We start from the raw sequence: 27,740 nt of genomic DNA, 5'->3' as shown, positions 1-27,740 counted from the left end.
GTAGCCATAAATGTAACCATGACCTCAAAGGCATGAAATCTCGACATCTGTCAAACAGAGGCACTACAAGGCACTTCAACACTGCACTATATTGAGAAAGAAAGTAAAGCAGAAATAAAAATGAAACTGAAATAAGCGGGCAAGAGAGATGTGACTAATACAGAGCGATGGATGAAGTGCTGATAGATGTCTAGAGTGAATCCTGCTGACGTCTCACTCTCTAGTGGCACAGATTGATCTCTACGGACATTACAGATGCTGAGTAGGAGAACATACATGAAATACTCAGCGCCAGTTTACTCAAGACATACAAGATGTGTGCGACTTGGGGACAGCTTGTCTGTGTCCATTACATTTCCTAGTAGCACAGTTCTGAAATGTTGACAATGTTGTTGCTTTTTTTTGCTTCACACAACTTGACCTAACTCCAAATGCTATTCGTAACCCCATTTGTGCTATGAGTATGAATGATGCATCACATTAATGGCTGAGGAGAGGTGTACTTAGTACGTTTCTGCCTGATAGAAAATAAAAAATGGTTAATAATCTCGATTTATATTGAGTCAAGGTCATAAGACAGTTATACTTCATAGAATATCAGAGAGGGTACTTTTACTTTATGTAGTACATCCTATTTACCAATAGATCTACACACACACACAGTAGATTTCATATTCAACCTTTCTAGACACATTGGCCATCTTGAAATGATCAATGTGTCGTCACTGACAGTAATACATTTTTAAAAAGGGAAAAAATGAATACATTTTGTTTAAACTAAACTTTTGATAATTGGAAGCTGATAACCAATATAAAGTTAGATCCATAAATATTGGGACATCAACACAATTCTAACATTGGCTCTATACACTAACAAAATGGATTTAAAATGAATCAGGATGTGCTTTAACTGCAGACTGTCAGCTTTAATTTGAGGATATTTACAGCCAAATCAAGTGAACGGTGTAGAAATTACAACAGTTTGCATATGTGCCTCCCACTTGTTAAGGGTCCAAAAGTAATTGGACAATTGGCTTCTAAGCTGTTCCATGGCCAGGTGTGTGTTGTTCCTTTATTATCAGCAGATAAAAGGTCTAGAGTTCAGGGAACTAACCTTTTAAGTTAACAGTCACATTGATTACGTTTACATGGACATCAGTAATCGAATTATTTGCTTTAATTAAGAGAATAATAATACTAAGGGGTTTACATGAGTTGCTTTTTGAATGTTGCTTTCATAATCCCGTTTTACATGTTATAGCACATAATTTGATTAACGTCATTGCCTCACCACGCTGTTCGCATTTCCTCTGGAGTTTCATGCAATTTCGGGTATTTTATTTTTAATTTGTCAACTTTAACTGCAGTTTGGCACTTTCACTTTCATTCACGAACATTTCATGCACACCCTCCGTGACAATCGAGATATTGGATGCAACTATGAACTGCTGGAAGTGTTGTTTTATTGGAAGTTCATACCGCATGATGAATGGAAAAAAAAAAACCTTCGCATTTCACGATGCAGGTGTCTGTGGTCTGCACTAACTGGGTAGAGTGTCAAACAAACGTGTGTGTGTGGACTATCAAAACGCGGCGAAAAGTCCTACATGACGGTAATAGTTCGATTAAGGTGTTTACATGCCTGTACTGCACTTCGATAATGCGACTAAAATCGGCATACACCAAACGTCCTATTTCAATTTCTCTTTTGTTTGATTATGACCTTGATCTGATTAAGCTAATCAAAAAAAAAAAAATCGCTGTTTACATAGTAGACTCTTAATCAGAGTATTGTCTTAATCACATTAAAATCGAATTATTGGTGTCCATGTAAATGTAGTCGGTGTGTTGGCTAACAAGACCTAATGTGACCTTTCAGAGCAGTCAGATCTAAAATGATAAATAAACACTGAGTGCTTTTATGTGAAAAAAATTGAAAGTTCTGACATGAAGAACAGACACGACACTTCAAACCAAAGGCAACCTACAAAAGCATTGAGGAAGGTGGTATGAACCTTTGTTCTTGTTGACAACCAGACAACCAGTCCAGTCACGCAAACACACACACACAGCCTCTTGCTCACACTTCACTAGAGCTCTTCCCAGGAGGGCGCAAAAGGTTTTTCTTGCCTCCCCTTTAAGCGCAATGTTTACATGCTTCTTTAGTTTTACATCTATTGTCTGTTTGTCCCCCAAAAATTGTCCAGTAACATCTGCTCCTTACAGAATACTCTTCCTGTCCGACCTCTAACACCATCCATTACCGGATCTTATTAGCCTTTACAGGTCACAAGGCCATAGAAATAACAGGCCACACAGATGGCCAGGTTGACTTGAGGATAATTGAGGACACCCTTCAAACAAATCTCTCTGCAAAACATCCTAGCAACCACCTAGCAAAAACAGTCAGAATACCCAAGCAACATCAGGGCAACCCTCAAAAACACTACATTAGACATTCCCAGAACACTCAATAAATAAATAGTAACACGCTCAACAACAAAAAAAAAGATTACCCTAACAACCACCTAGAAACCTTCCAGAACAACACCAGTACAACTACCCCAAGAACATCCTAGCAACTGAGTAGAAACAAGCTCAGAAACATCAAGACAACCCTAGAACACTAAATGTATCCCAACACATGCATTGAAAACAATAACAACATCCTAGCAACCACCTCCAGGACACCAACTCTATAACAATTTCAAAAGCATCCTAGAAGCTGTTCAGTAATGAGCTAAATATTATATTAAAACATCCTTCCAACCCCTCTGAAATCCAATTGTTTAACAACTGTGAGAACATTCTAGCAACTGCTGAGCAACAAGCTCAAAAAACATTAGAACACCCTAGCAACCCTCAAAACAACAAAGGCATAACAACCACAAAATCATATTAACAACTGCCTAGTAAGAAGCTCAGAAACAGTGAAAAAAGTCAACCACTATCAACCACTCATCCCAGCAACTATCGAGAACACCAAGTGTAAACAACCCCAAGAACATCCTAGCAACTGCACAGCAAAAAGCTCCCCCCAAAAATACCTAGCAACATTCAAAAACCCACAGAACACCAACAAAAATCCTAGTAACTGGAAAAGCAATAAGTTCAAAAATGACAAGCACACCCTAGCAACCACTAAACATTCATTTCAATTTATTTTTTTATATAGCAGTTTTACAATGTAGATCGTGTCCAAGCAGCTTAACAAAATTCTAGTACAGTCCAGATTTCAGAGATGAAGTTCAGTTTAGTTCATTTCAGTGTGGTTTAAATTTCACTGCTGAAAGTTCAAACACTGAAGAGCAAATCCATCGATGCACAGCTCCACAAGTCCCGATCAGAGCAAACCAGTGGCAACAGTGGCGAGGAAAAAAAAAAACTTCACCAATTGACAAAGTGAAGGGGAAAAAACCTATAGAGAGAAACCAGGCTCAGTTGGGCAAGACCATTATTCTTCTAGCCAAACTTCCTGCGTGGAGCTGAAGTCTAGCCGCCGGAGAAGCTGGACGTCCATCGTGGAGAACTGCAGGTGTGAGTAGATCACACTGAGTGGTAAGGCTAGCCCACAGGATGCATGCGGGGACCTGTTTGTCACTGTGGTCTATCTGGAATCAGTCTCATGCACTCCATTCCTCCATGACACCACAGCATCAGCTCAGGATACAGCCTGGTCCAGGATTATGGATACCTTGGCATAATTTCTCCACAGGTCTTGGATTGCATCAAACTCTTGCATCTGCCAGAACTCTTGATCTTTTTTACCACGGCGGACCAGTCAATGCTAGACAATTTTATAACAGGGGCTGGGGGGATTTGTGGTGGTTTGTGGTGGTTTGTAGGTTGCTAGGCCATAATTAATCATTTAACAAGTTTTATTTATGGAGAAATTACAAAGCACTGCAGTGTTTGGGTGTTCTGTGTTTGCATTCAATTAACTGTGTGCACCTGGAAGGCGCGAGCATGCAAGCCACGCACCTCCAATGGAAATAACAAACTTGCACGAACTCTATAAAGGACGCGATATGCGAACTGCCTCTGAAAGGCTGCAGTCATTTGTGATCTCCAGCAGTTGATCTTATTCTTGCACAGACATGCTGGATTCATCTGATTTGATGACAAATGCGGATCCATTCCTTGGCACTTCGTGGGTCCTTCGCAGGGCCTTTTCCCCTTGGCAAAGAAACTTTCCAAAGATGTTTGTTTCTTACTCATTTTGCTGCTTTTGGGTCAGAATTGGGCACTCAAGTGACTGGGATGTAACCAAGAGAATACAGTCATTTTTCAAAATAAAGGATTTTTCAAAATAAAAGATCGTTCAGAGTCAGATAATAAATAAAACGGAAATACTTCATTATTTCTAGTGTGGCCAGGTACCAATAGATCCACGGACAGGTACTGGTCTCTAGATGTATTACAGCAACACCAAAATCATCCTAGCAACTGCAAAACAACAACCTCAAAAACAGGTGGAACATCCTGACAACCTCTAGAACCCTAAATGCACAACAAGATCCTTGAACCAGCAAGACAAGCTAAAAAACAGTCAGAACATCCTAGCAACCACATGGCAACCATTCAAACCATCAAATGTATAATTATCCCAAGAACATCCAAGCAACTGTATAGCAACAAACTCAAATAGAAGTACACCCTGAAAACCACCTAGAGAACCAGCCCACAGTCAGAAAAATCAAAGCAATAATGGGTCAGTTAGATAGGCAGTGGTTTTACAAGAAAATGCAACGTCAACATACTAAAAATCCTATCTTCAAAGTTGACTTAAGGACATGCACACACTCTAACCAAACCTAATAAGGATAAAAAAACAGACAAATGAGCTAGATACACACATAAAAGACTACAGTTAAGGTAAGACAGAGAGGACAGATGAGTGTGCGGCTCTTATGGTTGGCAGGAGCGATGGTTCAGTGTTGCAGAATGACCTAGTTCTACCAGGAGAGAGGATGGAGAGAACAGAGGCATGGATGGGGGGCGGCAGAGAGATGAGAGGGAGGAGACTGAGAAAAGGGGGACCACGGAAGAGCAGAATGAGGAGCAGTTTGATGGAGAGCGGGAAGAAGACGGGGGAGGGATGAAGAGGCGCATCTATAGCCCTAAGGGGAACGATAAATCAATCCCGCCTCTTCCTGATTAGAGCCGAAACTCTTCCTCCTCCACCTCTTCCTCCCACTTACTGCTGTCAGTTTTTACCTGATGTAAATCCAAGAATAATTTAGACCAGAAAAAACCTGGAAAATGACACCTTTGAGGCACTGGTGCTTGGTGAAGTGAGTTTACTGTTAAATTATACCAATATTTAACCCAATATATTTTTTATACATATATTTTTTAAAGCAAGGAATGAATGTCATGTGCTATAACGTGATATGTAAGACTAGATTTGCATATTTAAAGATTTAGTTCACCCAATAATTAAAACTCTGTTATTAATTACTTACCCACTTGTTGTAACAAGATCTTCGTTCATCTTTGAAACACAAAGGAAGTTATTTTAGATAGAAATCTGAGAGCTCCCTGACTCTCCACAGACAGCAATGGTCTTGAGATGCCCAGAAAAGGAGCGAAACATTTTGGCAAAACAATCCATATGACTTCAATAGTTTACCTGTAATCATACGAAACTTTGTGCTCCAAGAAACCATTTGTTTGCCAATGTCTTGCACCTCGGATCAGGGTGTATTTGCTATAGGATCTAGTAGTAAACATGCACCCTGTAATGACACTGGCAAACAATGTCATTTTTACAGTTATTTTTGAGCACAAGAGTGTTCGTGGAGCTTCATATGATTACAGTTGAACAACTGAAGACATGGAATGCTTTGCCAAACTTTTTGGCTACTTTTCTGCACTTTGAACATCTCAGAACCATTGCTATAAATGGAGGATGAGAGAGCTCTTGGATTTCATCTGAAATAACAAAGGAATGGAATATCATTATGATAGTGAGTAATTAATAAAATAATTTTCAGTAACATCCATTCAGTACTCCATTTATTAATCTGGGGTCGCCACCGCAGAATGAACCGCCAATTTTCAGTAACATTTTATAATAACTACACACTATGAATCATTTATTAAGCATTAGAAAAGAGTGATTTCATCATTTGTTAAGCATTAACTACATTAACTAGACATTAGTAGGCAAACATGGAATCTGCATGCAGAAATCCGCAAATTTCCATAGATTTTTAGCCCATCATTGAGTCTGTGTTTTCACTTGTGTAAATTTATATTTTTATATATATATTTTATTATAATTTTTTTCAGGGTTTTTCACCTTTAATGTATAGGACAGTAAAGTATTGACAGGAAAGTGTGGGGAGCAGAGAGAGGGGAAGGATCGGCACAGGACCTCGAGGCGGGAATCAAACTCGTGTCGCCGTGAGCACCTGGGTGCATGTGTCGACGCACTAACCACTACACCATTGGCTCCGACATTTTTATTCAGTTTTAAAATTAATTTCACTAATATTATTGTGATACAATAATAGTAATATTAAAATGTTCATTTGATTTATTTACAATTCAGTTAGTAAAGTAAAAATTTCTGTCTTTTAGTAGATTTATTATAAAGACTTTCTTTGTTACCAAATAAGTGGGTCTCATTGGATTTGCATTGTAAACATTAAAGTTAAAAATATATTATTTTGATTTCATATATTAAGTTTTTAGTTATGATACTCCTAAAATAATTCTGCATAAATCTGCAAATTTTTTACAAAATTCTCAGCAAAAAAGCAGTTTAGAAATACAGCTGTTGAGATAAAACGATTATAAAGTGTTACCAAATAAAATAATTGGGTAAAATAACCCATTAAGTCACATAAAAATGGGTCAGTATTGGGTCACTATTAGTCACAGAAGAGCTGTTGATTTTGCTATCAATTCTGGCCCACGGATTGCCACATCAGAAGGCCCTCCTCTCCATTCATTCCCCTCGATTTGTGAGTGCTTCGATAAAAATGTGAGGCAAAACAGGTGATTTAAGCAGGTGGGTAAAACAAAACTGTGCACAAAATGCCAATAGACTCACTGCAAGCAGAAAATATTTTTAAAAGGTGCCTCTCAACACCAAATACACATTCTGTTTGACAGAGGCCATAGAACTAAACTTCTGAACGGTGTGCATCAGAGAGCATTTGGAAGTGGGTTTCAGCAAGTCATAAACTCATAAACTGTATACCTGCCTATACTGTCCACTAAACCATTGGTTTGAGGTATGTAAATATTTTCTGGTTTGAATCCAAACAGATTTGGTTATATGCAATGACATAAAAGGCATCTGGTGTAGATTCAAAGCAGATTTAGTTTATGCAACCACTATTCTCCTGAGCAGAAGAGCTGCCTGAATGTTTTACCGGAAGCTGCCAGATGCTGACCTACTCTTCTAAAGGTGGTATGAGAGAGACAGATCCTTGCGGCAAGGAGAAGATCTGGGTCATGATGCTTTGATGAGTTTGTAGTGACAAATAAACACATTTCTAACACTTTTTTGAAAGCATAGATTTGAACAGACCTGACATTGAGCACTTCATCACATGAAATTCAAAGACTTTACTATTTTGAAGTACTTTAAGGATGGATGATTACGGAGAATGTTTGATTAGTTTAAATGAAGAAAATCTAAATTTTGTTCTTTAAAGAGACAACATGCAAAAAGTTTTATCATGCTAAAAGCAATATAAGCTAAAAATCTTTAATGTTTGGGGCAAGTATCAATTTTCAAGAATGCATTAAATAGATTAAAAGTAAAATAATATTAATAATAACAAAAAGTTAAGGGCAAAAGATTTCTATTTCTGATTTTAAAAAATTACATTTCGAAAGTTGTGAACGTTATTGATATTTAAAATCTTAGGAAGTGCTTAAAGAATATCTTTTTATTTTCAACAATATTACCAAATTTTAATTCATTTTTAAAATAATTTTTTAGGGATTTTCACCTTTAACCTGGCAAAGGACCTTGAGCCAAAAATCAACTTAAGGTTGCCATGAACACCATGCTATGTGCCGATGCACCAACCAAAGTTAACTAAAGCTATTGGCACTGACAATTTTTTAAAATTCTATTTTTAATCAAGTAAATGCAGTATAGGTGTGGTAGTGAAGCATAAGAGACTTCTCTTTAAAAGCTTCCAAAGCATTTAAAAATTACATAAAAATTTTAACAGTTGTGCTTAATGGAATATCTCACCCAAAATTATAATAATTCCAAACATGTTTGAGTTTCTTTCTTCTGTTGAACACAAAGGCAGGTTTACTGAAGAATGTTGGAAATAACAACCATTGACTTCCATAGTATTTTTCTGTTCACAGACAAAGACAGCTTTTTACCAACTTTTTTCAAAATACCTCATTTTGTGTTCAACAGCAAAAAGTAAGTCATAAAAGTCCCACAAAAAACACTTGAGTGTGAGTGGTATGAGTAAATGTTCATTTTGGGATAAACTATCCCTTAAAGTCGATATAAACAATTTAAATGAAAACTTTAATGAAATGTTGAATATTTAACATAGATTTGAAACTATTTATTATATTTGTATACTGTACATCATCATGTACATAGGGCCAAGTAAAATGAAATAACTAAGATTTATACAAGCATTATGTCTGAAAGAATCTTCTACAATAAACACACAAACCCTTTTATACAACTCAAAACAGTCATTCAGATTTATCCTAAATCTTACCATCATACCAGAAATACATCATAGTGCACTACTTATCACATGATCTTAAAACAAGCCAAATCAGGGCAGTGCACCTAAAAATGACAATTTGCTGTTAATTTATTCAACTGTAGCCCATTCAAGATGACTATTCCTTGACTAATATATTAAAAAGGATTTTTAGACGAAACTGGACCTTGGTGATTTATTAAATGCAAGCCAATACCAATTTGACCAAAACAAATGCAATACTTGTGGCTCTTGGTGTCAAACTGAGGTCTTATGAAGCAAAACGATAACTCTCTGTGAGAAACTGAACAATATTTGCAATGTTATTTAACTTTTATCCGCAGCCTCAGCAAAAGGACATGTAATATACTATTCATAAGCGTGGATCTCTCATATATGTAGACGCAGAGAAACAATATTGGAAGTAATGTCCAGTCTTGCACAAACCTAGACTTCATAAGAGCTCAACATACTACCAAGTGTGAATTTTGCTTAGCTTGTACGTATTTCTTTAACTCTTAAGTTGGAAGCATCCATTGACATGCATCATAACAATCACTAGCTTAAAATGCCTTAATTCAATACTCAAAATAAAAGAGAAATGATTCAATTTCAATTTTGGGTGATATCTTTATAACCCAGAAAGCATGCTGTTTTGTATACCACTATACAGTAATCTAAGAGCTATATAAGATTAAATTCTCATTCCATGTTCATCATATACTAACCTAGCAGTGCTTTATCAGCCAGCTTCATGACCAAAACCCACTGTGCCACAACTGAAATATTTAAGACCCCCTTCCTCTCGTATACCCTTAAAGAAGACCACCCTCCTACACTCTTTCAGCGCAGCTTCAGTCTTCAGTGAAATTGGATTCTGTCTAATCTCCGCCAGCACATTCTGTTTCCCCTCATTTCCTCCTGCACTGTTTAATTCAGCATTCATTCAATTGCACAAAGGTCACACATTCAAGTAAGCAGTCCAATAGAAAAGCTTCTCCGTGGTGTTTTTGTATTGATTTTATATTTGATCTCAATTGTTCTACCTTAGTGGATTATAAAAATCTGGTTCGCCGTGCGGATGACCAGTAACTCAATAAATGAGATGTGTTTGTGCCTGAGGAGACAACAGAAACAAATCCTACTGCACACAAATGTAATGGGAAATGTCTACTTTGTTTGTTATATTTGCTTTATAAGATGTTCAGTTTATATGGTGTTACATGTTTAAATGCCGCACGATGTTCCAGTTTTTCCATAAAGATGTTATATACAGTTGAAGTCAGAATTATTAGCCCCCCTGAATTATTAGCCTCCCTGTTTATTTTTTTCCCCAATTTCTGTTTAACAGAGAGAAGATTTTTTCAACATAATAGTTTTAATAACTCATTCTATTTCTAATAACTGATTTATTTTATCTTTGCCATGACAGAAAATAATATTTGACTAGATGTTTTTCAAGACACTTACAGCTTAAAGTGACATTTAAAGGCTTAACTAGGTTAATTAGTTTAACTAGGCAGGTTAGGGTAATTAGGCAAGTTATTGTATAATGATGGTTTGTTCTGTAGACTATTGAGAAAAATGTGCTTAAAGGGACTAATAATTTTGTCCTTAAAATGGCTTTGAAAAAATTAAAAACTGCTTTTATTCTAGCCGAAATAAACAAATAAGACTTTCTCCAGAAGAAAAAATATTATCAGGCATACTGTGAAAATTTCCTTGCTCTATTAAACAAAATTTGAGAAATATTTAAAAAAGGAAAAGAATTTCAAAGGGGGCTAATAATTCTGACTTCAACTGCATGTTGAAAAATCATAACTAAAGTCAAGCTGAAGTTCCTTTTTCTGATCCATTTGCACAGAAGTGTATTTGAGCTGTGTTTTTAATTATCTGTGGACATTACCTTGAATGGGCTTCTCTTGTTCTCTCCAGGACTTTAATTATTAAAAGAATCATTTCTACGACACACTCAAAACACTAATGACCCAGAAACCAATTCACACAATCACGTCTTAAACTTCTTCTTCACTTTTACTTCATTTCTTTCTTTCTTTTTCTAGTGATGGTGATTGTTCTTATACTATTGATTTAATTGAATGTATTGTTTTGCCACAATTCATTTGATTTAAAAAGACAAAAATCACAAAATCGAATGAAAAATGTTACAATTAGACACTACAGAAAGCCATTAATGCCTTTGAAAAAAAACTTTTTATCAGACAATTCAGACCTTGTTCTTAGAGGTTCTATCTGAAAACTCATTCAATCATTTTCTTTTGGCTTAGTCCCTTATTAACCGCCAACTTATCCAGCATATGTTTTACACAGCGGATGCCCTTCCAGCCACAACCCAATACTGGGAAACACTCTTACATTCAAGGCAAGGCCGATTTACTGCACATATTTGGACTGTGGAGGAAACCGGAGCACTTAGAGGAAATCCACGTGAAACTGGGGACCAGGCTGGGGCTTGAACCAGCGACCTTCTAGCTGTGAGGCGATCATGCTACCCACTGCGCCACCGTGACGCCTTATCTCAAAACTAGACAGCAAAAACAATACAATTTAGCTATATAAATTGTGGATCATGGACACAGACATTTGAAGAAAGACATTTGTGAAACAAACTTAGGAAAATCTTGCAAGATACAAACTCATAATTGTAAAATTTACTGTTAAAGGAAAAATAATTAGCCCTCTTGTTAAATTTTTATTCTTTTTTTAATATTTCCCTGTCACATGTGTATACTACACAAACGCACAAGAAACCAATATTATCTGGTTTTATCTACTAATTATTAATATTATCGTGGGCAACAGGACCACAGGACCAGCTAAATCCAAGGTCACACTTAGAAAGTTCAAGCTTGGTGAACTCTTACCTGTGAAATCACATCACAAGACTGCACAATACCAATAGAAGATAAAAACACGACCTCACTGTACAGAAATTTAAAATATGGAGCAATCGCTCGCTTAGCATGACCGCAGCATCACAGACCAGGAGGTTGACAATACAAGAATAACCAAAACTAGGGAGTACAAACATACAAGACATGATTAACTAATGACAATCAGGGGAGTGAACACAGGTGAAACTAATAAATACTAACAAATGGCGGGAAAACAGAACAAAGCAATTACATGATTAAACAAAAGCCCATGGAACCTGAATCCTGAAGTGACATTTAACAGAGCAAGGGAAATTTCACAGTATTTCCTATTATATTTTTTTCTTTTGGTCTTATTTTATTTAGTTTAGCTTGAATAAAAGAAGTTTTAAAATTAATTTTAAATGATTTTAAGGTCAATATTAATATATCCACTGTTCACCAATGACTTGCTTAACTAACCTATCTTGCCTAGTTTAACCTAGTTTAGTCTTTAAATTGCACTTTAATACATAAAATACTATGTATTGTCTTCATGGCAAACACAAAAGAAATGAGTTATTAGTAGTTAGTTATAAAAATGTGTTTAGAAAACATCTCTTCAGCAGCACTTGGAAAATATTAATAATAATTTTACGAAAGTTCTAATAATTTTGCATTTTAGTTTTCTTTTTTTTATATTGCTTATTTCTATGTTCTATCCATCTTTCTTTTCATCTCACTTTCTTCCTGCCTTCATCTGGACACAAATGCAATCCAATAGCTTCTTCATCAAACCCGAGTCCCTGCCGTGGCCAATAGTAGACAACCTGGTCGCTAGGACTCCATAGCAACAGCATCGGGTAAGGGGTGTTTGTGAGTATATATGTGTGCTTCAGAATAAAGCTTGTCCCAGAGGAGGTGTGTGTGCTACGCCCATTACCCATGCAGTGTGTGTGTGTGCGTTATGTGCTTTTTAAGTCAAAATGGAAGGTAAAAAAAAACATCCAGCCCATTTTACATTGTTAGGTCTGTCAGGCACCACATTGTTAAATTAGACTTTATAATGGCAGGCTTATGAAGGCATAAAAAATGGGAAGTAAAACTGAAAATGTATAAAATGCACCTGTGTGCTGTTGCTGGGATACTAAGCAATAAGTGTTCATTAGAGGCACAGCAGCTGGTGAAAATGCACCGCACGGGACAAAAAATATTCAGCTCAAAATAAACTGAACAACATATTTCCGAACGACTTCTCTATTTTAAGGAGCAAATATAGTGGATTCAAAAGAAACATTGGCTTATAAAACAGCCTTAGAAACTGTCTTCTGTGTGTTTGATACATATAGATTAAGAGGTCACATCCAGGCCATCATGAATATTTAATACATGCTGATTCCTGTGCAGCTCCAGATAGTAGTGCGTTACGGACCACAGAAGAAAAGAAATGGCAACTTGTTTTCCCCAGTTGATAGACTGAATGTATTTAATATATTGTATTATAACAATTTCAAATAATGCAATTGTTTTGCCTTCATTTTCCACTAAAATTAAGATATTATATGTTGTCCTCCTGAATTATTAGTCCTCCTGTTATTTTTAATTCTTTTATTATTTTCCCCAATTACTGTTTAACAGAGAGATTTCTTCAACACATTTCTAAATATAATCATTTAATAACTAATTTCTAATAACAGATCTTTGTCATGATGACAGTGCATAATATTTTCCAAGATATTTTTCAAGATACTATTCAGCTTAAATTCCAATTTAAAGTCTTAACTAGGTTAATTAGGTTAACTAGGCAAGTTAGTTAGGCAAGTCAATGTATAACAATGGTAGACTATTTAAAAAGAAAATATTCCTTAAGGGGAATAACAATATTTGACCTTAAAATGTTTGTTTAAATATTAAAAACTGCTTTTATTCTAGCTGAAATAAAACAAATAAAACTTTCTCCAGAAAAAAAAAGATTATAGGAAATACTGTGAAAATGTCTTTGCTTAAACATCATTTGGCAAATATTTGAAAAAGAAAAATATTTACAGGAGGGCTAATAATTTTGAATATATATGCTATTTATATTCTATAACATGCTGTCTACATTGTTTTGCAATTATACCTATTTAAAAATATATATTTTATTAAAATGAACTTATTTAGGGCTGAATAATTAATCGAAAAAAGATTACGATCTCGATTCGGCCCCCTTCACGATCTTAATCCAGCATCTCTACGATTCAGCCAATTATATTTTCAAGTTCAGGAGATGCATAAAGGAGGTCGCACAAGTCTTCACACTGTTTTACATACATTGCTCAGCAATGTGGACACATCCAAATGATGTTGAAAGTGTCACATACTGTATTTATAAATTCACCCAAAATGTAATTTCTGTGGCCATGAAATCACACGTGAGCTGGCGCACTGTTTGTTTACTACTCAGAGGACTCGCACGTGTCCCCGAATGATGTACTTTAGTGAGCAGAACCTGCATAGGCTGTGAATAACAGGTAATAACGTTGTAATTAACGTTCAGTTTGTTGTACAGAGCGATCGTTTGGGAGCCGTGCGGGAAGTATGATTAGCATGTAATTTTTTTTTCCCTCAGAGTGATGGCAGCCATGACATGAACCGCACCTCGGCTGTGAAAGTGAAACCAAAGGCGCACACATCATTTAAATGATCATTTCACATTTTAGAGTTATAATACCGACAAGCATTTGATATGTTTTTTCTTTCATAGCTAACACAAAGTGTTGTGCATGAAAATAAATGTTTAACAGTGTCCGTATAACTACTCTAGCCTATATAATGTTGAATATAATGCAAGAGGGAATCTGATAATGACAAATGTCTCATTTTACCAGTGAAAAAATGGTCTAATAATGTTGTCAATGACAGATGGCAAGCACATGTCTCAAACATAACTAGATATTAAAGTTTGAGGACAAACTTTATGGTGGCTTGAAAAGCCGAGTCTAAAAGTTTGAAGTCATTTTAAAGTGTAAATAACTGAAGCAGTTTTTATGAAGTTTGAAACAGTCGGCATAGATAAGTACATATATGTTAGCATGTTTCTAGGTTGTTGCTAGGCGGTTGCTAAAGTATTCTGAGTGGTTGCTAGGCAGTTGCTAACATAAATTAGCATGATTCTAGCATTAATTAGCATGTTACTAGCATGTTTCTAGCATGAATTAGCATGTTACTAGCATGATTCTAGCATGAATTAGCAAGTAACTAGCATGATTCTAACATGAATTAGCATGTAACTAGCATGATTCTAGCATGAATTAGCATGTTACTAGCATGTTTCTAGCATGAATTAGCATGATTCTAGCATGAATTAGCATGTTACTAGCATGTTTCTAGCATGAATTAGCATGTTACTAGCATGTTTCTAGCATGAATTAGCATGTTACTAGCATGTTTCTAGCATGATTTAGCATGTTATTAGCATGATTCTAACATGAATTAGCATGTTATTAGCATGATTCTAACATGAATTAGCATGTTTGTAGCATGAATCAGCATGTTATTAGCATGATTCTAGCATGAATTAGCATGTTACTAGCATGTTTCTAGCATGAATTAGCATGTTACTAGCATGTTTCTAGCATGAATTAGCATGTTACTAGCATGATTTTAGCATGAATTAGCATGTTACTAGCATGAATTAGCATGTTACTAGCATGTTTCTAGCACGAATTAGCATGTTACTAGCATGATTCTAGCATGTTACTAGCATGTTTCTAGCATGAATTAGCATGTTACTAGCATGTTTCTAGCATGAATTAGCATGTTGTTAGCATGATTCTAGCATGAATTAGCATGTTACTAGCATGTTTCTAGCATGAGTTAGCATGTTGTTAGCATGAATTAGCATGTTTCTAGCATGATTCTAGCATGTTACTAGCATGTTACTAGCATGTTTCTAGCACGAATTAGCATGTTACTAGCATGCTTCTAGCATGAATTAGCATGTAACTAGCATGATTCTAGCATGAATTAGCATGTTACTAGCATGTTTCTAGCATGAATTAGCATGTTACTAGCATGATTTAGCATGTTATTAGCATGATTCTAGCATGAATTAGCATGTTTCTAGCATGAATTAGCATGTTATTAGCATGATTCTAGCATGAATTAGCATGTTACTAGCATGATTCTAGCATGAATTAGCATGTTACTAGCATGTTTCTAGCATGAATTAGCATGTTACTAGCATGATTCTAGCATGAATTAGCATGTTACTAGCATGTCTCTAGCATGAATTAGCATGTTATTAGCATGATTCTAGCATGAATTAGCATGTTTCTAGCATGAATTAGCATGTTTCTAGCATGATTCTATCATGAATTAGCATGTTACTAGCATGATTCTACCATGAATTAGCATGTTACTAGCATGATTCTAGCATGAATTAGCATGTTACTAGCATGATTCTAGCATGGATTAGCATGTTACTAGCATGATTCTAGCATGAATTAGCATGTTACTAGCATGTTTCTAGCATGAATTAACATGTTACTAGCATGATTCTAGCATGTTACTAGCATGTTTCTAGCATGAATTTGCATGTTACTAGCATGTTTCTAGCATGAATTAGCATGTTGTTAGCATGATTCTAGCATTAATTAGCATGTTTCTAGCATGAATTAGCATGTAACTAGCATGATTCTACCATTAATTAGCATGTAACTAGCATGTCACTAGCATGATTCTAGCATGAATCAGCTTGTTTCTAGCATGAATTAGCATGTTGTTAGCATGATTCTAGCATGAATTAGCATGTTACTAGCATGACTAGCATGTCACTATCGTGTTGCTAGCACCTTTTTAGCAAGATTAGCATGTCAGTAGGATGTTAAAACTGTTAGCGTGTGTTAGAATAGCTAGTCACAGTCTCTGGGACAGTTGCTAGGGTGCTGAAATTGGTTGCTAGGGAGTGGCTAGTAAGTTTAAAGGTAATCAGTGATTGGCTGCTGGCTAGACTGAGTTGAATGAGGCCAGACTCTAGTCTGTAGGACAGTCTGATGCAGAGTTATGAGCTCACAAAGGTTGATCCAATGTTAAGTAAATGGGAGTCTTTTACAATGGAAGTCTATGGGCAGTTGCTAGGGTGCTGTAAGTGGTTGCTAGGGAGTGGCTAGTAAGTTAAAAAGTCATCAGTTATTGGCTGCTGGCTAGACTGAGTTAAATGAGTCCAGTTAGAAGTCTGTAGGACAGTCTGATGCAGAGTTATGAGCTCACAAAGTTTGACCCAATGTTAAGTCAATGGGACTTTTGGGATTTTTCTGGGTCGTTTTTCGGAAAACCCAAGGTCGGATCAGTTAGAAAAGATATAGCAACCCGAGTCAGACCAGTTCGAAGGTTTGACGAAAGTTTGAAGTATGTAGCTTGAAAGGCCTAGGAGGAGATACACTTAGAAATTAGTCTCAGAAGAAGAAGAAGAATAATAATAAGTTTAAGATAGATAACAATATGCTGGCTTTTCAAGCCACCATAATAATAATAAGTTTAAGATAGATAACAGTATGCTGGCTTTTCAAGCCACCATAATAAATCAACTTTAGAATTATGAATAGTTGTATTCTGATGTCATCACTTTACTGTGCATGAACAACTAGAAAAAATATAAAGTCTATTCCAGTCCACCATTTCAAGTCTATACAAAATGTAGCATTAGAACCAACAGTAGACCTAGACATAGGCCTAATATTATTACTGCTGCTTTACCATATGTTTGAGAATTAACAATAATAATAGCCTACTCATATTAAGCTTTATTTTACATCTACAGAATTGTGAAAAAATCATGATCTTGATTTTAATCAAAAACATTTGTGATTCTCATTGTAGCCAGAATCGTGCAGCTCTAATTACTCCAATCACAAATTATTAATATGAATCTATTTGTAAATCTGTTTAAACATCTATGTTTAGATATAAAAACATTTACTACTTACTATATAGTTTTGTGTTGAAAATATTCATTATTATCCAGAAATTTTAGTTTAGCTGGATCCTTTTATAACTTTTTTCCAGTAGAGAATGACAAATAAATAATAATAAATTAGCTTCTTACATAAATCAAACACTATAGATTAATGTAAAATTGAATATCAAATAAAAATCAAATCAAATTAAATATAAAACAATAGAAATTCTATAAAGTACCATTAATAATTCTATATAAAAGTGCATGAGTAAAAGTACAAAAAACAGCTGCTGGGATTCATTTCCTGCATCTGCCTGGGGTTACAGTGCTGATTAAATGTTTTTTGCATTTCTTTATGCTGATAGAAGTGCCATCCTGTCTCCTGGCACACGAGTGCCCATCCCGCCCCTCCTTCATTCACAATACACATAAGGAGCAACTAGAGGAGACTGAAGAGTGTGAATATACTCTCTAGAGAAACTAGATAACACACGTGCATTTGTATATGTGTGTGCGTGTTTGATTGAATCTGCATGTGTGAATGAGTGCGGGACAGAAGAGAGGGGGGTTCCAGAGATGAGCTGCTGACAAATCCATTAATTAAAGCTCAGAAATCTATGCAGCACACAATGACATCTACAAGAAACACCCCCAGAGCTCATTTAGGAGGTGAGGCTTTTCAGTCTTTGGTGATTATTCTGGACACAAGCTGCCATTAAAAGCTCTCAGAATAGAGAAAGTCAACCAGCCATTGAGATGGAAATGGAGAATATGGCTTTTCTCGCAAAGACAAAGGACAGACATGTTTTAACATCAATGAGTAACCACCATTTGTGGTGGAATTAATGTATCAATCTGAACAATGGTTCCATAGAGCAAGGTATTTGTGTAAATTTAATATTTAGCTTTGTTACACACTAATAAAAAAGACCATTTTGACCTTTTAAGAAGCATAAAAACACAATGCAATGCAGTGCAAAAACAAAATAACTAAAAAAAAGTCATACAGAAAGTGTCTTTGGGACATTATGCCCTTTTCAAAAACAAATACAACATTCTTCTTAGAATTATTATGAATTCCTAATAAATAAATAAAAAAATATTACAAAAATATAACATTGACAATTATGAATATGTAAAAAAAAATGTAAATGATAATTACTAAATTAGTTACAACTAAGGTTGGCTGATTAACCGAAAAGTAATCGAAACTGACATTCAGAACCTATAATCAATCTCATTTTTCCAGGTCAATTTTTTCAATTACTTTCCCTACCGTTTGTGGAGTCACATGACCTCACTCTGTTAAGGCTAATTTATACTTATTATATTATTCTGATATTATTCTTATGCCAAGCGCATGTGGACGATCTGTCGCAGCCTTCACATGCCCGCTCACCTCTCAAAAAAATATATAACTACACCTTACAACAACACATGACGCAAGCTTTGTGATTGGTTGGTTTGGAGAGCCACGTTTTAGGCAATGTGTGTTTTAATTTCACTTGTTTAGCGTTGATGTTCAATAAATAATCATAGATAGCAGATAGTGGGAGTTTACTTCTATTATTTTAAAATCAAGTAATGCACTCAGAAATCTCTCACATGTAATATGTGAGCATATTTACTGTACAAAACTTGTCAGTGAACTTTGAAGGCAAAAACATAAAATAAATAAATTGTTTAATTGTTTATCAATTGCAGTTGAGTTAAAATGTTCAATTAATCAAGATTTTGATTTCGAAATTGTCCAGCCCTAAATAGTTCAATAATTTTATTCATCAATAACATAAACTCATAATAACAATAATTTATTAAAAACAACGTTAAGCATTTAAAAAAACGTTGCTAATACATACAAACTCAAAAATATGATTTTATTCAAACGAATATGTACCATTTATAAAAAGAGGCGGGCCTCCAAACCCCACCCCTAAAGCCAATCACTATTGGACATTGGACATGAGCAAATCATACTAAAGTGTATGAATGAGATCATACAAATCCCAACAAATTAGCCACTAAATCCAAACGTTATGAACTGTAAGATTGTGTTGAAAAATATAGTACAACTTAGGCTGCATGATATTGAAAAAATCTAATATTGCGATTTTTTTATTCTCCGATATATATTGTGATATGAATACAGTTTCACCAGATGACTTGAATTTCTGTATTTGGAAATAATGTATCAATTTAGATTAGGGATGCTCAAAATAATAAATTAACCGTTAACCGAAAGGGTGCGTTTGTAAACGATTAATGATATCAGTTAAACGATTAAAACTATTATTTTGTATATTTAAAGTTTGGCTGCATAAGGGGCCGATCACAGCGAATGTGCTGTTTGTGTTGCAACACTCGTCCACAATCAATACCCAGCTGATTCAGTCGTTTCCTATAGTGACATAAAAAAAGAGCACCGCGTTTCTTTTTTTCTTGCCAACATAATAGGCAGTGTGATGCGCCATGCATTTTTGGAATGGAAAAGCGCGTTAGCTTTGATCGGTCCCTAAATGTGCAAGTACAACACATTTTTGTTAACTTGTGGGAGAGTAATGTGCAACCACACGTGTCTACAGACATATTTGCCAAAGAAGCAAAATTGAAGAAGAATATTGCAGTTTGACACAGACAAGTTGATGCCAAACCAGCGCTGATGCTGATTGCCTTCTGGATCTGCATCATAAACACAACAAATAGGCTATAGCTTTCATTTTACAGCTTATAAAACATATATGCAAACAGTGTTTTATTGTTGTCTGAAGACTGAACCGTATTCAGCTATACAGTAAATGTAAAATAATACTGCATAGTCTTCGTTTTGTAAACAATTCAATAAAATTAGTCGTTAATATTTGTCAAAGTTACAAATGGTACAATTTCTTATGCCTGACTGCTTTTAAAACCCTCAAACAGTCACAGACCTAAAAAAAGCTTGCGAAATCATAAATTCTAACTCGCGATGTGACTATTGCGAATGATCACATTGCGAAATCGATGCTGAAACGTTGTATTGTGCAGCACTAGTACAAATTCTTAAACAAAAGCCTCCTAAAAAGCAACCAAAGCTAAAACATGACAGACATGTCACTAGGAAACTCATAATCACACTTGAAACACATTTCACACAAACATTTTTTGCTAATCATATTCAAACAAAGAGACGATCCCTAAGAAATACTGCTAATTACCCATGCTTCGCCTTAGAGGATCCAGAGGTTTCAAGAGCCTGAAGCCCAGAGACAAGCAGCTTTACAGAAGACCATCACTGTCCTGAACCACACCGACTGAAGCAGATCCAAACGCCACAGGGTCAACATTCAACATAATATATGCGCATGTCATTTACCTGCTTTCTTAATTCTGTCGTTTATGCTAAAGCCTCCAGTTCTGAAGCGTCCAGCAAATCACAGTCAAATCACTGATGTTTTGGTGAATCAGACTGAACTTCATGTCTGCTTCAGCTCGTCCTGCTGCCTTCAGGCCATGTGATTGTGCGCATGAGGTCATTATTCAGGTCAATGCCTTTTACTGACATAAATCGTACCTCTGATTTCATTTCTCACTTTTTTCTGACATGTTTTTTTAATCGAATGATGGATTGCAAATTAAGGGAAACTGCCATTTAAAAGAACTAAAACAAATCATTTTGAATAGCAATACGGTTGTGCTATAATTTTTTTTAATAATGAAAACTGAGAGATACAGTAGGATTGCTTTATTTGTATCCATCGTATAAATACACTTGGTATTTTATTATGACATTAGTTTTAACTGTGGCCAAAGCCAAATTATTTTGGTGATTTGTTCGTCTGGATTATTCTCTCTTTGCATTTCATATAATACAGAAATATTCAAAACATTTAAATATTGCTAAAGAAAGCAACATAGGCTCATTCAGAAATTGTAGCCCTATATACATTTCTGGAGATCGTGAATTATGTAGCCAGAAGTAGGTATGGCTGCATTTGATTTTTTAAATGAACGCCACTCGGCGGTATGATGCCATTCCTTTTCGCGCTTACCAGCTGACCGCTTACCTCTGTATGGATGGTTTTCCTGCTGTTACCAGTTTGTCCATTTAGTTCACCATGTACATCAACACAATCTCACGGCAATTCGTAACTTTTTTTTAGTGGCTAATTCGTACGAATTCCTACAATCTAATTCGTACAATTTAGTACGATTTGCTCATCCTCCAATGACGGTTGGGTTTAGGGGCGGGGTTAGGTGCCACGCCTCCTTTTTAAAATCGTACCATTTCGTACGACTGAACTCGTTCGAATTCGTACGAATTAGCCACTAAACTGTCAAAACGTAAAATACTTACGTTTTCTCGTGAGATCAGGCTGTGTACATCGATGGATTTGAGACACAGAGTGGAGATGACCACGACGGCGGGGTTCGGGTCTGGTAAAGAACGGTTACAGAAAGATGCCAAACAGAAGCCAAAAAATAAAGTAAGTAACAGAGTAAGAATGTGGTGAAACGTGGTAAAAGTCAGACGAGGGTTTTTCTTTTTCTGAATTGCTTTTGAATTTGTCGGTTGGGTTTAGGAAAGTGGGTGGGCGGGTCAATCTGTGCTTTTTAAAATACTATTGGTTGTGTTAAGGGAAGGTGGATGGTGGGTCAGTCGATCGGTCAGTCAATCAACAGCAGCTTCTGGTGGATTTACGAGAGAACAACAGGCGCAAACGACACTTGCAAGAGATCTGAAAAAGCATACACAGTGGCCTCTCGTGGATTCGCAAAAACAAAAACTGCAAAAAAACATACCTCCTGGGGATATTTGACGGTCTCCAGACATGTATATAGAGGTACGTTTTCAGAATGAGCCTGGGTTGAAAGAAAGACTTGTTTGAGGTTATTTGAGGTCAGCTGAAAGTATTTCTTTTTTAACAAACCCAAAACAAAAGTACAAATACATTATCAGGAAATCCCTGACACAGTAACAAAAGTACACAAACAGAAGTATATGTTAATATCCATAGAGCATTGCACCACAAGCAAAACAGTAAGGCAGGACCAATAGAACATAGGGTGTGAATAGAAGACAACCGAATACCCCTAAAAAAACATTCTAAATCATTCCAAATCATTCCAAATCTCAAGATATCACACAGAGGTGTTTATACTGTTCAAACAGGCATGGGATGATAACCGCTTTCAAGGTTAACCATGGTTTGGAAAAGTCAAGGTTTTAACACCACAAAAATTTCTGGTTACTAAACGTTCCTGTGGTATATGCATGTTTTTTGTTGTCAAAGATTATATTTATTTATTTAGGACAACAGTATCTCCAGCAGCATAGACAAGTTAGCAAACATTTAAAAAACAAATCGCTTATGCACCTACATCCAAGCATGCTATGGACCTGAATGGTGCAGTGGTTTACTTCCTATCAAACAGAAAAGTAGTTGTTTTTTTACCCAGATATTTAAAAAGAAGTTACTTTTGAGTAGTAATCACAATACCGTGAAACTGTAATATTTTAACCCACGGTTATCATACTGTCAGAATTTTATACCGGCTCATGTCGTTGTCCAAATGCAAATAAAAGTATCATTTGTGGCGTAAGAAGTTCCAGAGGAATAGCTGCTCTAATAATTGAATTCAATTCTTTTATGGAAGGGTATTTACCACAGATTCATGTCATTAATTCTTCCTGGCAGCAAAAGTTAACAGGGAAAACAAACATTGTTTATGCTTGTTACTAATACGCTTGCAAGGAAAAACACAGGAGCAGAGACAGAGGGTCCATATCCAAGACCAGGCCTGAGATGTTGGTCAAATGAGCAAATTTTTTAATGGACTCTTTTCTCAAGGTAATCAGCAATTAGTGGTCATCATAATATTAAATCCTTGAAAGTTTTTAATATTTAGATTTTTTTAAACATATGTATTCACATACTGTATGTATTATAACATCTTTGCATCAAGTTACAAAAAGACGAATTTCTGCTTGTGCAAGGTGTTTCTAATGCAGTGTCTCACACAATTTTTGTTGTTTAGCTTTTTTTTACTATTTCAGCAAATAGGATTGTAAAAAAATGTTCACTTCGCTCTAAGTTTACACAACTATGACGACTATGGCTACTGAGAAACCTGTAAATGTGTAAAGGGTCCATTCTAATACAGTAAGTTGCCTTGTTGCCTTGTAATATTTGATGGATAAACTGTGAGGAATATATTGCCACCTAATCATACCCAGTTATATAAATCACTTTACTGATTGATACAGTTTAATGGAAGTTGCTCCTATAAATTCACGCAAAGCATCATGGGGCTTTCAGAAAAATGTGGATATAATCATATAATTCAGCCTATATCCTCCACAGTCATATAAATAGCATGTGGATTATTTCTGCATGCTAGTACCATGTTTCTGTTGTCGTCCGTCATGTGACATCCATAAAACGTGCTCTGACAGCTTGGAGCTACAATAATGACTCAAAAATGGAGGAAATGAGACATACACTTAAGCTTTTGATGGTGCGCAAACACTGTAGACGTTCACACTAATCCCACAGCCGAGTCTCTTTTAGATTAGTCTTGGATTTCTGGTGATCTGGGAAATACATTTATAGGTTTTCAGCGTTTCTCAGGATGCTTCTAAAGGATCATTTTACATTTATATGTTTTTTTTTATTATTATTATTTACAAACACACTTTCAGGAGGGAAAAAATAAGCTGCTCGATTAGACATGTTTACACAAGTATGAATATGCTTAAGTATAATAAATTTATTTTTATGCAGTAAGTCAGTGACAGTTTATTTGTAACAAATAAAACTTATTTCACAACATTAAATCCAACATATTCAGGCAAAATCCCAATTCTACCCCTTAGCCCTTCCCCGTACCCCTACCCTTCATTTTGCGCGTTCACATGAAGGGGTAAGGGTGTCCCGATTCTCTTTAGCTTGAAGGCGTAGGGCTAAGGGGAAGGGCTAGATACCCCTTAAAACTGAGATTTTCCAGGATCATACACCATCTACAATGGCAGCATGGATGCACACGGAAGTTAGGAGATGCACAAGTTAGTATTTTTTGTCATTATTATGTTTTTTTTACAACATTTTTTTTGTTTGTGTTTTACCGTCATGCTTTTAAAAAAAAGCTAAAATAGAAATCGCTAAATTACGCTATCATAACCTCTTAAGGCCCAAGGTGTTTTTTTACATGCATTTTTTTTTTCGCTTTGCTATTTGGGCTTATTAGAACCTAATTACAATGAAAACCTAAGTATCATGTTTGAATCCAACATACTTTTAGAGAAAAATGTGTGGACTCGTTGTCCGAATTTACATAAAACACTTTTTCCTGAATTTTTTTATGCATATTTAACATAGAAATTTTTTTTATTTGACTATCAGAGAGTAAAAACAAAATTTTTTTCCCATTTTGTATAGTTAAAAATAGTGTTTGGGACATTTTTAGGACAAAAAACAGACAGGATCCATGCAGGATGGCACTGTATGTCTGTAGCAAAATATAAAACATTTAAAGTATTTTAAATAGCCACTTAAGAGCTAAAATGTGCTGTCCACGTTTGTGGACACTCAAGCCCTAGGAGGTTAAATCCCTAATAATAATTCTTGTGTAGTAGTTCCACAACATTCTGTCACTCGATGACTCTCGAATCCCTGTCAGAAAAGTCTAGTGGCTGGGAATGACATTTTTACAGTGTCTGTTACAATGTTAATGTTGTTTTCGTGTGTTTACATGGCCATGAAATAAATGCACAGCACAGTTATGAGCTTATGTGGAGTTTGCATCAATTTGTTTTTAGGAAAACATTTTTTTGTATACTTGCAGTGTAATTTTATAAAATGGCTTAATTAATATTATTTAACATACAATATTATCCATTTTTTTATTATTAATAGATCTTGTGCAGTTTGATCTTTAAATGACAGCTAGCAAGGTTCTTGAGGGAAAGGGTTTTTTTCTCTATCATTTCATATATTCCATAATTAGCCTATATGCTTATGCTAATTATATAGGTTAATAACCTTCAACCATTTTTTGTGGGGGAAATTGATTTAAATTTTTAAATCTATTTTATTTTTTAACAACGTGAATTGTGAAAAGTCCATATCACCCAGCCCTAAGCTTGACCCAATATTGTAACTGAAAATCAACATTTGGTGGGATATACCTCATTTGTTTTAATCAACCAATGAAATGGTTTTATTCTGACTTACTGCTATTTTCTGGGAGAAAAGGCTTTAAATGAAAGTATTTCCATTTAAAATGCAAAAGAAATGTTATATCAGACTTTTACAGGATAAACCATGTTAACATTTTTTTCAAACGCACATTTTATTAAAACTAAAATATAACTAAATAATAAACAACAATACATATTTTTATAATAAAAATAAGAATATTAAAATACATTGCATGAAATTACTAACTCACTCTCACACTTTCAGCAGAAAAAAAAGCATAATGCTCAAGGGTCCAGCAGCTGTTCCCCATCTGGCATTTGAGCATCTGACTCGATACTCTCTTCAAAAGGTAATTTCTTACAGTATAATCTTACTGTAGTCTACCTGTAAGACTATTACGCCACATTACAGACAGAAGCAAAAGGTCTAGAAGTGCTGACTAACAGCCCTGTGTGTTCATTTCTGCTGCATATGAAGGTAAATCTGCTGAGACTCACAACACAACAGGCAGAAGCGCTTCACTAATGTTGACACAAACACAAGGCAAACCATTAATACTCCAGAAGAGCATCGCCAGTGTCAACCAGTGCTAAATCTCTCATTATGGAAAGCAGAAGGCTTTTTAAAGGACAGACCAGGGCTAATTGGAGACGTTCTGGAGCCAATCTCTGGACACAAATGAGCAAAACCAGACCACTATGTAACTTTATAACAAGGCGTTTATACAACAGGAGAGGCAGCAGGGGTAAATCAAGACAGAGAATTTATAAAGCAATTCAGTCTTTTGAGCAATCAGAGAGGATATTATCGGTAGAAATTCAGTCATGACAGGCCTGTTAGTTTGGAGTGAAGAACAAAATGACTAGCATACTAGAATACTATTTTTATTAGTATTTTGCTATTTTTTAATACATATTTTATATCTAATTTCTCGCATTATCTATATCTCACTTCTTAATCCAATTTAAAATAAAATGTATTTGAGCATGTTACAAAATTCTGCCATAAAAGAACCAAAAATGCCATATTATTGGAGAATTATATTCATTTTTAACCATTAACACAGCACCAATATTTTGGGAAGACTTTACAATAAGGTTTTACTAGAATCAAAATCAGAAAGAGCAGGTGTGTTTACACATATGAGGAATTTGTTTTCATGACAGAGCTTCTACAGTGCAACAGATTGACAAAGACAGGACAAAAACAGATAATAAATATATTTTAAAAATAGAAATAGTTAATGTAAATATACAAATTGACAAGTGTAGGTACAGGTATATTACAATATACGTTATATGTGCAGTTGTTGTTGGTGAAGTATGTTGTTAAAGTGTATACGTGTAAAAAAAAGTAGTGATGTTTGTTTCACAATTACTATCATAAGGTGTTCATGAGATGGAGGGAAGAAACGTTTCTGTGTCAGGCTGTGCTGGTGCACAATGCACTGTAGCGTCGACCAGAAGGTAAAAGTTCAAAGAGGCTGTGTTCTGGGTGAGAGAGTACTAGTTAATGTTAGATGATGTATTTCCTAATATGTACTAAGAATGAGCAATACTAGCACAGCATTTGTTAATCTTAGTTTAACATTTACTAATGCATTAATGAAATGAATGCTTGTTAACATTAGTTAATGGACTGTGAGTAAACATGAACTAACAATGAACTTTCCATTAACTAATGTTAACAAAGATTAATATATACTGTAATGAACGTATTTATCATTGCTTGTACATGCTAGTAAAAGCATTAACTTACATTAACTAATACAACTTTATTGTAAAAAGTGTAACCCAATATTTTAACTTCATAAGTTCAATATTGATGTTTCACAGACATGAAAAAAATAATCAATATTTGGTGGAATAACCCCGATTTTTAATTACAACAAATGAAAACATGTTGTTGTGACCTTTTGTTATTTTCTGTAGGGGGAAAGCTCTAAATGACAATATTTTTATTTGAGATTTAAATGAAATGTTATATCAAACCTTTATAGAATTAAAACGATGTTAACGTTTTATTCAAACACACACTGTACCTA

The 27,740-nt window shown here is 35.3% G+C and overlaps 1 protein-coding gene across 11 annotated transcripts in view; it reads right to left on the bottom strand.

The window, feature by feature from the left end:
* nfasca (neurofascin homolog (chicken) a) overlaps positions 1–27,740 on the bottom strand; it is a 167,250-nt gene that overhangs the window by 86,627 nt on the left and 52,883 nt on the right. The window lies entirely within an intron of this gene.

Source organism: Danio aesculapii, chromosome 11 (assembly GCF_903798145.1).
Source record: "Danio aesculapii chromosome 11, fDanAes4.1, whole genome shotgun sequence".
Classification (NCBI taxonomy): Eukaryota; Metazoa; Chordata; class Actinopteri; order Cypriniformes; family Danionidae; genus Danio; species Danio aesculapii.
This window is presented reverse-complemented; position numbering and strand designations above follow the sequence as displayed.